General features: G+C 47.3%; 1 long non-coding RNA gene across 1 annotated transcript; it reads left to right on the forward strand.

The window, feature by feature from the left end:
• Positions 1–540: 540 nt before the first annotated feature.
• Positions 541–7219, forward strand: LOC131274952 (uncharacterized). The gene is made up of 3 exons (XR_009182282.2): positions 541–772; positions 5958–6046; positions 6844–7219. It is a non-coding gene; the product is annotated as an uncharacterized lncRNA (long non-coding RNA).
• Positions 7220–12098: the final 4879 nt, after the last annotated feature.

The raw sequence follows: 12098 nt of genomic DNA on the forward strand, positions 1-12098 counted from the left end.
GCCAGGCCCCACCTTGCTGGTCCCTTCTCCCACCCCCCACCCCTCCTGTCTTCCTGCAGGGCGCGCGCCGCGGCCACCCCCAGCACAGGGACCCTGGGGCCGCCCTCTCCCTCCCTAAGAGCAGCTCAGCCTCCAGCTCTGCGCAGACCTGGGTGCCCGCCACAGCAGCCTCTGGGGGAGACCCCCTGGGTCCCCACCACAGCAGCCTCTGGGGGAGACCCCCTGAGCAGCCGCGGCGGCGCGAGGAGCGGCAGGGCCAGGAGAGGCCCTGGAGCCGGGCGTGGGCAGCGGGGCGCGGCCTGGGCGCTCAGCACGGCTAGATGGAGGCTGCGGGGCCGACTGCGCGGAGGACTGCGCGGAGGGCTGCCGGGAGGGCTGCGGGGAGGGCGCGGGCGCTGCACGGCCGACTGCGCGGAGGACTGCGCGGAGGGCTGCGGGGAGGGCTGCGGGGAGGGCTGCGGGGAGGGCGCGGGCGCTGCACGGCCGACTGCGCGGAGGACTGCGGGGAGGGGGCGGGCGCGGGCGCTGCGGGGCCGCCAGGCAGCAGCCGGAGCGGGCGCACCTGGGCGCAGCCCTCGGGGCTCGGCGCAGCGGGGCTGACCTGGCAGGGGCTCTAGTCCAGGCGCCCCTCCAGAGACCACCAGGAAGCGAAGGCTACGGAGCCACGTGGGCCGCCCGCCGCTGTGAGGGGCCGGGGTCTGCGGGCCTTCGGCACCAGGACAGCCTGGAGCACGGGCCAGTTTTGTCTCCTGTTTGACTATGTCACTTTAAGGTATGTACATTTTTTTACAAAATTTCAAGGAGATGACCAAGAGGAGACTCAGGAGCTTGGCTCCAGGCGCGGTGGTTTCTACTAGGCAGGCAATCGTGGATTGGGGAGAGGTGGGTTATGATACTGTTGCTCATAATTATGCGCGTTTGAAAATGACCATTAAAACTTTTATTTAAGGAAGACACACAGGACTATTAAGTATATGAAAAGATGTTCTTATTCACTGATCATCAAAGAAATGCAGATTCAAACCACAGTGATATACCAATTCACACCCGCGAGGATGGTTATTAATTTAAAAAAAACTTGTTGAAGATGTGGAGAACTTGAATGTCAGTCGTACATATGAAAAATGGTTTAGCTGGTTTGCAAATCAGTTTAGCAGCTCCTCTAAAAGAGGAGCATAAAGTCACCATATGCTCAAGCAAACCCATATTTAGGTATATAGTCAATAGAACTGTAAACAGGGACTCAAGCAGACATTTTGTCCGTAAACATTCATTGCAGCCTTACTCACAATAGCTGAGAGATTGAAGCAACCCAAGTAACTATCTACAGATGAATGGACAAACAAAATGTAGTAAATAATACAGTGTAATATTATTCATCCACACAAAGGAATGAAGTCCTGATGCATGCAACAACCTGGGTGAATACTGAAGACATCATGTTTAGTGAAATGAGCAAGATGTAAAAGGACAAATATTGTTTGATTTCACTTATATGAAATACCTAGGATAAGCAAATTTAGGGACAGAAAGCTGATTATAAATTATTAGGGGTTGGGGGATGGGGAGGAGTCAGAATGTGGATTCTTTGCTTAAAGGTATAGATCTTCTGTTTGGGGTGAGGAAAAAGTTTTGGTAATGTGAGGTGATGACAGTAGGGCAATGTGTGAATAATTAATACTCCTGAATTGAACACTTGAAAATACATAAAATGGAAAATTTTGAGTGGTATCTATGTTACCACAATAAAATATTTTTAAAACTTGTATTTAAGGAACATTCAACAGTGCTTCTGGAATTATAAACAAGGAAGGTAAAATTAAAAGAACAGAAGCTACATAGTTAAAGTTCAAGTTAAAATATTATCCCCCAAAGCAGGATTAAACAAAGATAGGCATTAGGAAACACACAACAGAGCAGTTTCTCAGTGGAGAGCACTCTGGAAATGCAGGGCATGAACTCACACTTAGTCCTTAGATGGCAAGGGCAGCCGGCACTAGGAGTCCTGCAAAGCGCAAGCTAAGTTCAGCAAACATTTCCTTAATGAGCCAGATAGTAAATATATTTGACTTGTGGGCCACAAGGCCTCCCTCAAAACTACTTCCTCTTGCCTTTGTAACATGTAAGCAGGCATGACCAATATGTTAAAAATGTTGGGGCTGTGTTCCAACAAAACTTTACTTAAACAATCAGATGACTCACAGGCCCTGGGTTAGGGCATTATGTGACGTGTTGGCAGAATTTACTTCTTCTAGTAAATGGGGCGTGAAATGGAGGAGGACTATACCAGGAGAAAAATAGTGAGATAAAGGATAAGACTGAACACTTGCTGGGATGGGGTGTCAACTCTAAAATGTGTGCACATTTACATGAGACATGTCTACAGATGTGTGCTGAGAGCAATTTCTAGAGCATGTATCTGAGAGAGAAGGCATGGGTAAAAGTTTGAGACCCTATGTAAGGAAGTGTGGAGGGGAGATGAGAGGGCTGATCTATGGTAAGTGTGTCCTCTAAGAGGGAGAAGGTCTAAGACTGAGAAACTGTGTTCATGGTTCATGTGTGAGGTCCCAAGGAGTAACCTGTGAGTCATCCAGGAGGAGCTCTCAAACCCTGGCCACAAGGCCCGGGATCTCTGGCACCATCCACAAACTTGACAAAATTCCCCTCTCCTTCCCCCATTGTCCAGCTCCCCAGCGTAAAACTGAGTTGAAAGGGGATTCCTCCACCAACCACTGCAGTGGAAAATCTCTGGGCAAAGACGCCCGGGATAGTAACACCCCGCACCACGCTCTGCTCAGCCACTACTATGCCTTTGACTCTGCTCCAGGGGAACCCTCACCTGCACCAAGCGGGGATTTTCCTGCATATGGATAGAGGAAGCATTTCCTTTTGTGACATTTGCAATGGATTCCACACCTTTACATTCACCACAATTTCTACTGCAGACCCACTGTACCCATTTTTTGCTCCTACAAATCTAGGTAATGATTTTCTAGGCTTTCTGAGTATCTGCCCCATGATGTGAAACTGGGCCTTGGCACTGCACCAGTTTATCCTAGCAAAGTAAATAAAACTTGGAGCACAACACATTTATTAAAAAATGAGTTTGTGCTCATAGATAAATCTTTTTCTACATGTTTCATGCCTGGTACACAGTTACTGCAGAAAAGTAGGATCTAATGAAGCATGTACATAAGTTAAGTAGATAAACTAGGAAAAATTACCTTTCAAATACTAAATATTGACATAGTTGTATTCTTTGGTTCTTAGGTTTATAGTTCCATTCCAATAAATGTCATGAACTTTCAGATCAATTTCTGAATGCTTTCCTTTTAATTTTCTGTAAAATAAACAATATGTTATGGAGATGATAAATTAAATATTTGGGATGTGAAAAAATCAGATTATATAATTTTCTAAATGATAAAGAATCAAGGTAGTATAAACAGTAAAAAATACAAAAGTGGATGTACCCAGTTGAGAAATGGATCAATGCCACTCTAATAACTAGAATTGTGAAGACAAATTTTTACCATCACAGCAAATTTTCTCAAACATTTTTTTGGTCCTTTGCTTGTCTAGGACTTAGCTTGTGTAGGGATTAGCATGCAGTTTATGTCCAAAAAATGTTTGCTAACTGACTGAGATCAAAAGAGAGAACTGGCCTGTATCCATCATTGCAATGTCATGCAGGACAATTCCAATATCCTGAAAATGTCCCCATGTTACCTATTCTTTCATTCCCCTCCCCACAAAAACTTTGGTGGACACTGCCTTTATATCAGTGATGCAAATTCTTTGAATGCAAAAATAGTAATGTCTATAATAGAACAATAATAAACCTACTTTAGTCCATTGTTCACTCTCCAATCTTGAGGATTTGGGGATGATGATGCCCACTCTGCTTCTAATTGAAAAGGACTTAGATCCCATGGGGCAGATGAATGGTCCTGTCTTGCTTGTTACAAATACTGTTTCTTGGGATGGGCGCTGTCTGTCATCATCTCCTTATTAGTTGTCCTGTGTAAGTTCAATGAAATGAAGAGTAGGTGTTGCATCTCTGATGAGATGCAGGGCTCAACCAGCACATGAAGCGACCAAAGATTTAAGTCTCAGGGATGTATATTTAACAAGTATAGTGCTAATTATAGGTTCAAATAAAAGGGGCAGAAGAGCTATGTGTAGGGAAAGTATAAATGAGTCTAACTCTGTTACACTGGGGAGCATAAATTCCAAAGTAAGGCCTACTGACAAGATGCCAAATTCCTGAGCTTGTCTGTCTTGCTTATAGTGTCTAGATATCTCTAGAACCTCAGGAGCCCCACTGTTTAAGGCACTGACTGTAGCAGTCAATGAGGTCCTGCGGAAGCATGAATTAGTGTAACCTCTGGAATGACCTCTGGACTCACTTTGAAATGGCTTAGTCATAAAAACTCTTGCAAAGATGGATCCAGGCCATCGTACATTTTATCAAAACACATAAAATTGTGTGCAGCAGAGTGTAAAGTGTAATGTAAACTATAGTCAATGGTTAGTAGAAATGCTTCAATATATGTTCATCGGTTGTAACACGTGTACCATGCAAATGGAAAATGTTGTTAATGTGGGAAAGTGTCAGAAGAGAAGGGGGTGGGGCATATGGGAATCTCTTATATTTTTGATGTAACATTTATGTAATCTAAAATTTCTTTTGAAAAATTAAAAATAATAAAATAAATAAAATAATATAAAATAAATGAGAGAGAAATAAAGACCAGGTCAAAGACATTCTTGCATATGGTGATGAGTTTAGGCTTCACCATGAAAATAATGGGAAGTGAATGAGTGTTTTTAAACTGAGTAAAGCAGTCTCCCTTGCCACAATATTAAACATTGTTCTAAGTATTACAACTGGCATGTAGGATAAATAACAGTGAGGAGATTCTGCAATATTTTTTTAACATACATACATACATAAAAAATATACTATGAGCCAGAATTTGTTCTAAAAGCTTTACAAATATTAATTTAGTTTACAGAACACTTCTAGAGATTGGCTCTATTATCTGCAGTTTATAAATAGGAAGCTGAGGCTCAGTGAGGCTAAACTGAGCAGTCATTGCAATAAGAAGATAACAGGTGAGAGGAGGAAGTGGCTGGACAGAAGAAGCAAGATTCAGAAATCCAAAGGATCAACTGAGACTTTTGCCAAATTACAAGAGAGAAACCCCAGTGTGTTCCTCTACCAGCTCTAAATGGTTGAGGGACTGGTGAATTTTGAAACAGACTTCATGGCAAGGCAGATAAAAGGGTGCCCCATACACAATATGTATGCAGTGGATATTGTTGAAGGGAAAGTGAAATGTGCAGTAACCTTTGTATCAATAAGGGAAGAACCTTTTTTAAACAGCTTTATATTGTATGTGTTACATGGATACAGTTCATCTGTTTTAAGTGTTCTGCTATATATCTATGCAATTATACAACTGTCACTACAGTCAGGTTTTACCCAATACCTTTAAAAGTTCTTTGCAGTCAATCTCTACCCAACTGAAGCCATAGCCTGTCCTGATGTTTTCTGTCACTGTAGTTTTGACTTTTCTAGAATTCCATATAAATGGGAAATCGTGAGTGAAAGTAATGTTTTCTCTCTGACCCAGTCTCAGTTTGTATGACATTTTTAAGATCCATCCATGTTGTTACTCATATTTACAGCTAATTCCATTTTATTGCCAGATAATATTCCATTGTATGTAATATCACTTTTTATTTCCCATGTACCAGTTGGTGGACATTTAGATGTTTTTCCTCTTTGGGGCTATTTTTAGAAGTAAGGAATATGAAATTCATGGATAAATCTTAATGTGTAAATATGCTTTTATAACTTCTGGATAAATAACTAGGAATGGAATTGCTGCATCATAGAGCAAATGCATATTTAAATTTTGAAGTAATTGTAAATCTCTTTTCAAAACTAGCTCAGGAGGACCTGCAGTACTGAAGACTAAAATAAAGGGACACTAGAAAATAACATAAAGTCACATGAAGAAATTTTTAAAAATCTAAGGTAATAACCAAATATAATGAGGTCAAATATTTTGCTTAAATAGTTTTTGTCCTAAGTCAAAATGTTGTCATCAACAGAAATAGCTGTTATGTGTCATCTAGAATGACACTATGTAAAATTTTGTTCATATTACAGAAAAAACATGCTGAGCATAAAATGTCCTCCTTTGTCCTAATCTCTCTAAATTATGAGTAAAACATTCATTTGTACAAAATTAAATAAAAATCTGATTGAATTAAAAAGGGGCAGGATGTAGATGAGTTAGTGAAGGCACCTCTATGTTAAAGCTTCTGGTCAGGGCATCTCACTCCAGACCCGAGCTGTGAGTTGAAACAGCTGTACTCCAGAGAAGACACTAGTGGAGGAGAGGAAAGTCCAATCTTATCATATATGTTTAGTTATCAGGTATCTTCAAGTGGAAGATATGATAGAGCAAGGTCCCAAAACTTAAGGAATATATTAACTCAGCAAATATTCTCTGAGGGCAACACACAATTATGTGCCATTAGAATGGCTCGAGCTCTCTACTCTAGGATCAGTAGTCAGAACCTAGATTTTCAATATCCAGGCTGAAAAAATGACATGAACTTTTAGCATTGATCAATTCAGAGCTTGGTCACTTCTATGAGATGGTAAAAAGTTCTCCCATTCGCTTATTCAACCTCTCAGCTGCTGCCAAAGACTATTGCAACACTCAGGTGGGACTGTCTGGGGATATTGGAAGGTCTCTGAACTTAGACAAAGAATGCCCAAGGGAAATATAGTAAGTTTCACTTATACAATTATTTTTTTCCTAGGAGCCAACTGATGAATAGATAAACAAAATGTGGTATATACATACAATGGACTACTATGCTGCTGTAAGAAGAAACGAAATTGGGACACATGTGATAACATGGGTGAACCTTGAAGACATTATGCTGAGTGAAATAAGCCAGACACAAAAGGACAAATATCGTGTGGTCTTGCTAATATTAACTAAATGTGAAGAATAAATGCATGGAGTTAAAACCTAGAGTACAGGTTATTAGGAGATAAGAGGAGGGCTGAGAAGGTGTACTGATCCTTAATATATGTAGAAGTTTGAAGAAGGACAACCACCACACCATGGAGCCTAGAGTGCCTACAACTGAAAGCGGGAGGATTGCATCCAGTATCCATGTGGAATCTGAGCCTCCTCTTGACATAGAGGTGCAATGGACACAACCAATCCAATGTCCACAGAGAAAAGGTGGCATTGGAATGGGAAAAGTGGACATGGTGGCTAATGGGTATGGGGAATGGCAGGAAGAGACGAGATGTGGAGGCGCCTTTGGGACTTGGAGCTGCCCTGGATGGTGCTTCAGGGGCAATCACTGGACATTGTAAATCCTCACAGGGCCCACTGGATGGAATGGGGGAGAGTGTGGGCCATGATGTGGACCAATGACCATGAGGTGCAGAGGTGCCCAGAGATGTACTTACCAAATGCAATGGATGTGTCATGATGATGGGAATGAGTGTTGCTGGGGGGGAGTGGTGGGGTGGGGGTGGTGGGGTTGAATGGGTCCTCATATATATTTTTTTAATGTAATATTTTTACAAAATCAATTAAAAAAAAAAACCTTGACTGTAAAAGTGTGGAAATGGATAGAGTTGATGGTAACACATTATAGTGAGTAGAACTAATAACACAGCTGGTTTATAAATGGGGTTGTGGCTGAAAAGGGTAATCTGGGGATGTAAATGTCAATTGAAAGAAAGCTAGAGAATAATCTAGGATCTGAATAATATATTGAACACAGAGGTGGCTGATAGTGGTTAGTAGTACAAATATAAGAATATCCTTTTATGAACTAGAACAAATGTACACCACTATTGCAAGATGTGGAGGAGCAGTGGGAAAATACAATTAATGTAACCTATGGACTATAGTTAACAGCAATTCTGTAATATTCTTGCATCAATGTCAAAGATGTGCTGAGTTAACAATAGGGGGGTAGGGAAAAAATATGCCAGATGTATGCCATAGACCATAGTTGGAGGTAATAGTCTGGTATTATAATCTGTAACAAATATTCCACAGCAATGTAGTGTGTTGGTGGAGGGGTGTTGTATGGGAATTCCGCACATGTGCATGATTGCTTTGTAAGTGTACAACTTCTCTAATGAAACTATAGTTTTTTAAAAAAAGAAGAGGTGGGAAACGGACTTTGGCCCAGTGGTTAGGGCGACCGTCTACCATAGGGGAGGTCCGCGGTTCAAACCCCGGGCCTCCTTGACCCGTGTGGAGCTGGCCATGCGCAGCGCTGATGCGCGCAAGGAGTGCCGTGCCACGCAAGGGTGTCCCCCGCGTGGGGGAGCCCCACGCGCAAGGAGTGCACCCATAAGGAGAGCCGCCCAGCGTGAAAAGAAGGAGCAGCCTGCCCAGGAATGGCGCCGCCCACACTTCCCGTGCCGCTGACGACAACAGAAGCGGACAAAGAAACAAGACGCAGCAAATAGACACCAAGAACAGACAACCAGGGGAGGGGGGGGGAAATTAAATAAATAAATAAATCTTTAAAAAAAAAAAAAAGAAGAGGTGGTTGAAATAGTGGGGAGAAAAGGCCCTAAAGGGCATACGAAAATATTGGAATATAGACTGGAAATTTTATATTGATGCTGAAGTTCTTGAACTTGATAAATCTGTACTTAAAGTGGTTACATAATCCTGCTCCTAGGAAAGGTACATAGGAGTGTTATGTGTTCAGGAAACACGATGTAACAACCTCTCAAATATTTAGAAAATAAACAGATATTTGGACTGATGATAGCTAAATAGACCAATGAAGCAAATGAAACAAAATGTTAAAATCGTGGCTCTGGATATGGGTGGGGGGAAGAGGTATATTGGAGTTCTCTGGGTCGATTTTGTATTATTTTTGCAACTGTCTTGTTAGTTTGAAATTATGTGAAAATAAAAAGTTTAAGGGAGGAAAAAAAAGAGTGAGTGTTTTTTTGAGAGGTGGTGAACATGCAGTTCTTAGCACAGAGGCTGGCATTCAGAGGGTGCTCATGAGCGCAGCTAAAACCAGAGCTCCCACGGTGACCGCAGGCTCCACAGCCCGCGCAGGGCCAGGGATCGGGGGCGGGGGTGCTGTGCCCATGGGGGATGCGCCCGGGCCTGGCTCAGGAGGCGGGGAGGGGGCCCCTCGCCAGAGGCCCTTCTAGAAGGTTCTTGTCTACTTTTTGAGACTCAGCCTATGGCGCCTCCTCCTGCTGGTTTGAATTAGAAGGCGGCTTGTGCCTTCTGGAACACCCAGGGAGAAAAATCATTGTGGGAGGTCAGACTTCTGCTGACAGAGCCCCTGCCCTGGCCTGGCGTGCCAGAGCACAACCGCCTTGGGTCTCCCTCCGCCCGCCTCCTCCCCCGGCTGTCCCCTGGGCCTGGTGAACCCTGGATGGGAGCCGAGACAAGGAGCCTCTGGCTGTCCGAGCTCAGCGGGGCGGTGCAGTGGTGGACCCAGGTCTGACTCAACCCCCAGCTGGCAGAGGACCGGGTGCCTGGCGCAGCGCAGAGGTGGTACCCTCTGGAGAGGGGGGTGGGGAAGCACGGGGAAGGAAGGGGCCAGCAGGAAGGTGGTTAACATGTTGGTGGGGCACTAGATTTGGACAAGGAAGGGTGGGGTTACTGCTTTTTTTTTTTTTTTTTTGGAGTCAGGAATTGACCTCATACCTCGAATGTGGGAAGCCGGCGCTCAGCCACTGAGCTACACCAGCTCCCCCGAGTTGATTGTTTTTAGGAGGTACCTGAGATTGAACTCAGGACCTCGTACATGGGAGGCAGTCGCCCAACCGCTCGAGCCACATCAGCTCGCCTGCTTTCATTTTACAGATGAGGAAGCCCAGGCTTGGGCACTGCCAGGAATGAGTGGTCTGGGGACGGGAAGGCCAGGTGGGCTTGCTCCTCACGCTGCTGATGGGAGCGCGAGCGCTTCAGGAGCCGGCAGGCGCGCGCCCACGGGAGAGGTTTAAATACATTGCCGTCGCTGGTTTCCTCGCCAGGCCTTGCCCTTCCCCACCTCCCTAACCGGGTAGCAGGGGAGGGGCTTGGCTGGGCCACCAGCAGTCAGGGCCTGGTGACCTCCTCGAGGCCGGCGGGCGCGTGCCCGAGGGCCCCTCAGAGGCGCGGCGGGTGTCAGGCCCGGGGCGCCCTGGTGAGGCCCGCCTGCGAGGCGCCTGCCCGCCCCTTCCTCTTCCCTTTCCCCGCTGTGCGCGGCTTCTAAGCGCCTTCTGCCCCGCGAGGACCCCCGGGGGGGCGCTGGGCGCGGCTGGCACCCCCCACAACCAGCTGGCGTTTCCGGGACCCGCCGTCCCCCCGGCCCTGGGTGGGAGCCTCAGCCCCTCACAGCAGCGCGGGGTGGGTGGGCTCGGGGACCCGTGCTGAATGAGGCCGCTCCGTGTTCCCCCGCGGGGACCCGTGCTGAATGAGGCCGCTCCGTGTTCCCCCGCGGGTGGTTGGGGGTTGAAGCGCGGGCGCGGCCGTGGGCGGGAGCAGGGCTGGCCGCGGGTGCGCTCGGCAGCCCCATTTTATTAGCTCCTTTCCCAGCTTGGCTGTCGTCCCCCTTGGGCGGAATCCCGTCTCTGTTCCTGTGCTCTTTTCAACCCCTGCCCCTCCTGTTAAAAAGAAAGCCGCACCTGTAACAAAACTAAAGCTCCCCCGAGTGTGGAGGAGAAACGACTTAATTAACCATCTTGCAAGAAGGCGCGCAGACCTGGATAAAATGACCGACGCCCAAACAGCAAGAATGCTGAGGCTTATACCCCCCACCTAGCACCAGGGCCCTCCCTGGTCCCCACTGACTCGGCCCTTCAGGGGTCCCAGCCTCTCCGCGTGGCCTAACTAAGCTCCGCGACCCGCGCCAGTCCCTGCTCCCGCCTCTCCACACCGCGGGCTGGGCCTCGGCGCCGCCTCCACAGCTGGCCACTTTTCCAATTTGGCGCCGTCTTCACTGTTGACCCCGCCCCTTCTCACCATTGGCCCTTCTCACCATTGGCCCCGCCCCCGACACTCACCCTTGGCCCTTTCACCATTAGCCCCGCCCCCGACACTCACCATTGGCCCTTCTCACCACTGGCCCCGCCCCCGACACTCACCATTGGCCCTCTCATTTTGGCGCCATTTTTCAAATTCCCTGCGCGCCAAAGCCGCCGGAAGCCCGTTCCCTCCCTCCTCAGCGCAGAGCGGCTCCAGCTTCCGCTTTGAGGAAATTAAACTTAGCCCTTTCCCACACTCCCCGAGGTCCATCCTGAACCCCACCTTCTCTCCAGAAGCCTGCCTGGACCTCTCCAGCCACGGGACGTCCCCGTGCAGTCATGTCTCAGGCACTTGGAATTTTTTTTGCCCCTTCGGGGTGAATTTTTTTCTTTTCTTTTAAAGACTGGAAGAAGAGACCCCACAGGATGACGAGGCTGCCGGGGGTGGTGAGTTACAGATGATGGGGGCTTTCATTTCCCACCGCGCGTGTGTACCCACCTTTCCTGCACGGTGCGTCATTAAATTTAGCTGGAAGAGAATTCCAGGTAAATGCTGCTGTAAAGAGGAGTCTGCTGCAGCAAAGGCGGGAAAATGCTGAAAGCGGGTGGTGGGCCTGGGTGGGGGTATGTTGGAGTTCTCTTGTGTGTAGGGGGGTTGTATTGTTTTTGCCACAGTACGTGAGTTTGAAATTATTTAAAAAGTAAAGTGTTAAAGAAATTATATGCATCCAGTACATTTAAAAAACGGTGTTAGAGTGGAAACAATCTGAAGCGCCTGCTCCCCGCGCTGGCGGCGTCTCTCACGCTGGGCCGCCTGGGCCCTCTGGACCTCATCCCGGGGCTCCCCGGCTCCTCCTGCCCCCGCGCCCACCACGTCCCTCCGCAGAGCTCCCTCACCCCGACCCCGGGCTCACCGCTGCCTGTCGCCGGGGGTCCAGCTGCTGTCCCCGCGCAGCCCGTCCCCGCTCCCGGGGCCCCTGCCCGCAGGACGCCCCCCTCTGCACGGGGCTGCAGATTCTCGGGGGAGGGAGGACCCAGGAACCCCGTTCGGGCC

Source organism: Dasypus novemcinctus, chromosome 21 (assembly GCF_030445035.2).
Source record: "Dasypus novemcinctus isolate mDasNov1 chromosome 21, mDasNov1.1.hap2, whole genome shotgun sequence".
Taxonomy (NCBI): Eukaryota; Metazoa; Chordata; class Mammalia; order Cingulata; family Dasypodidae; genus Dasypus; species Dasypus novemcinctus.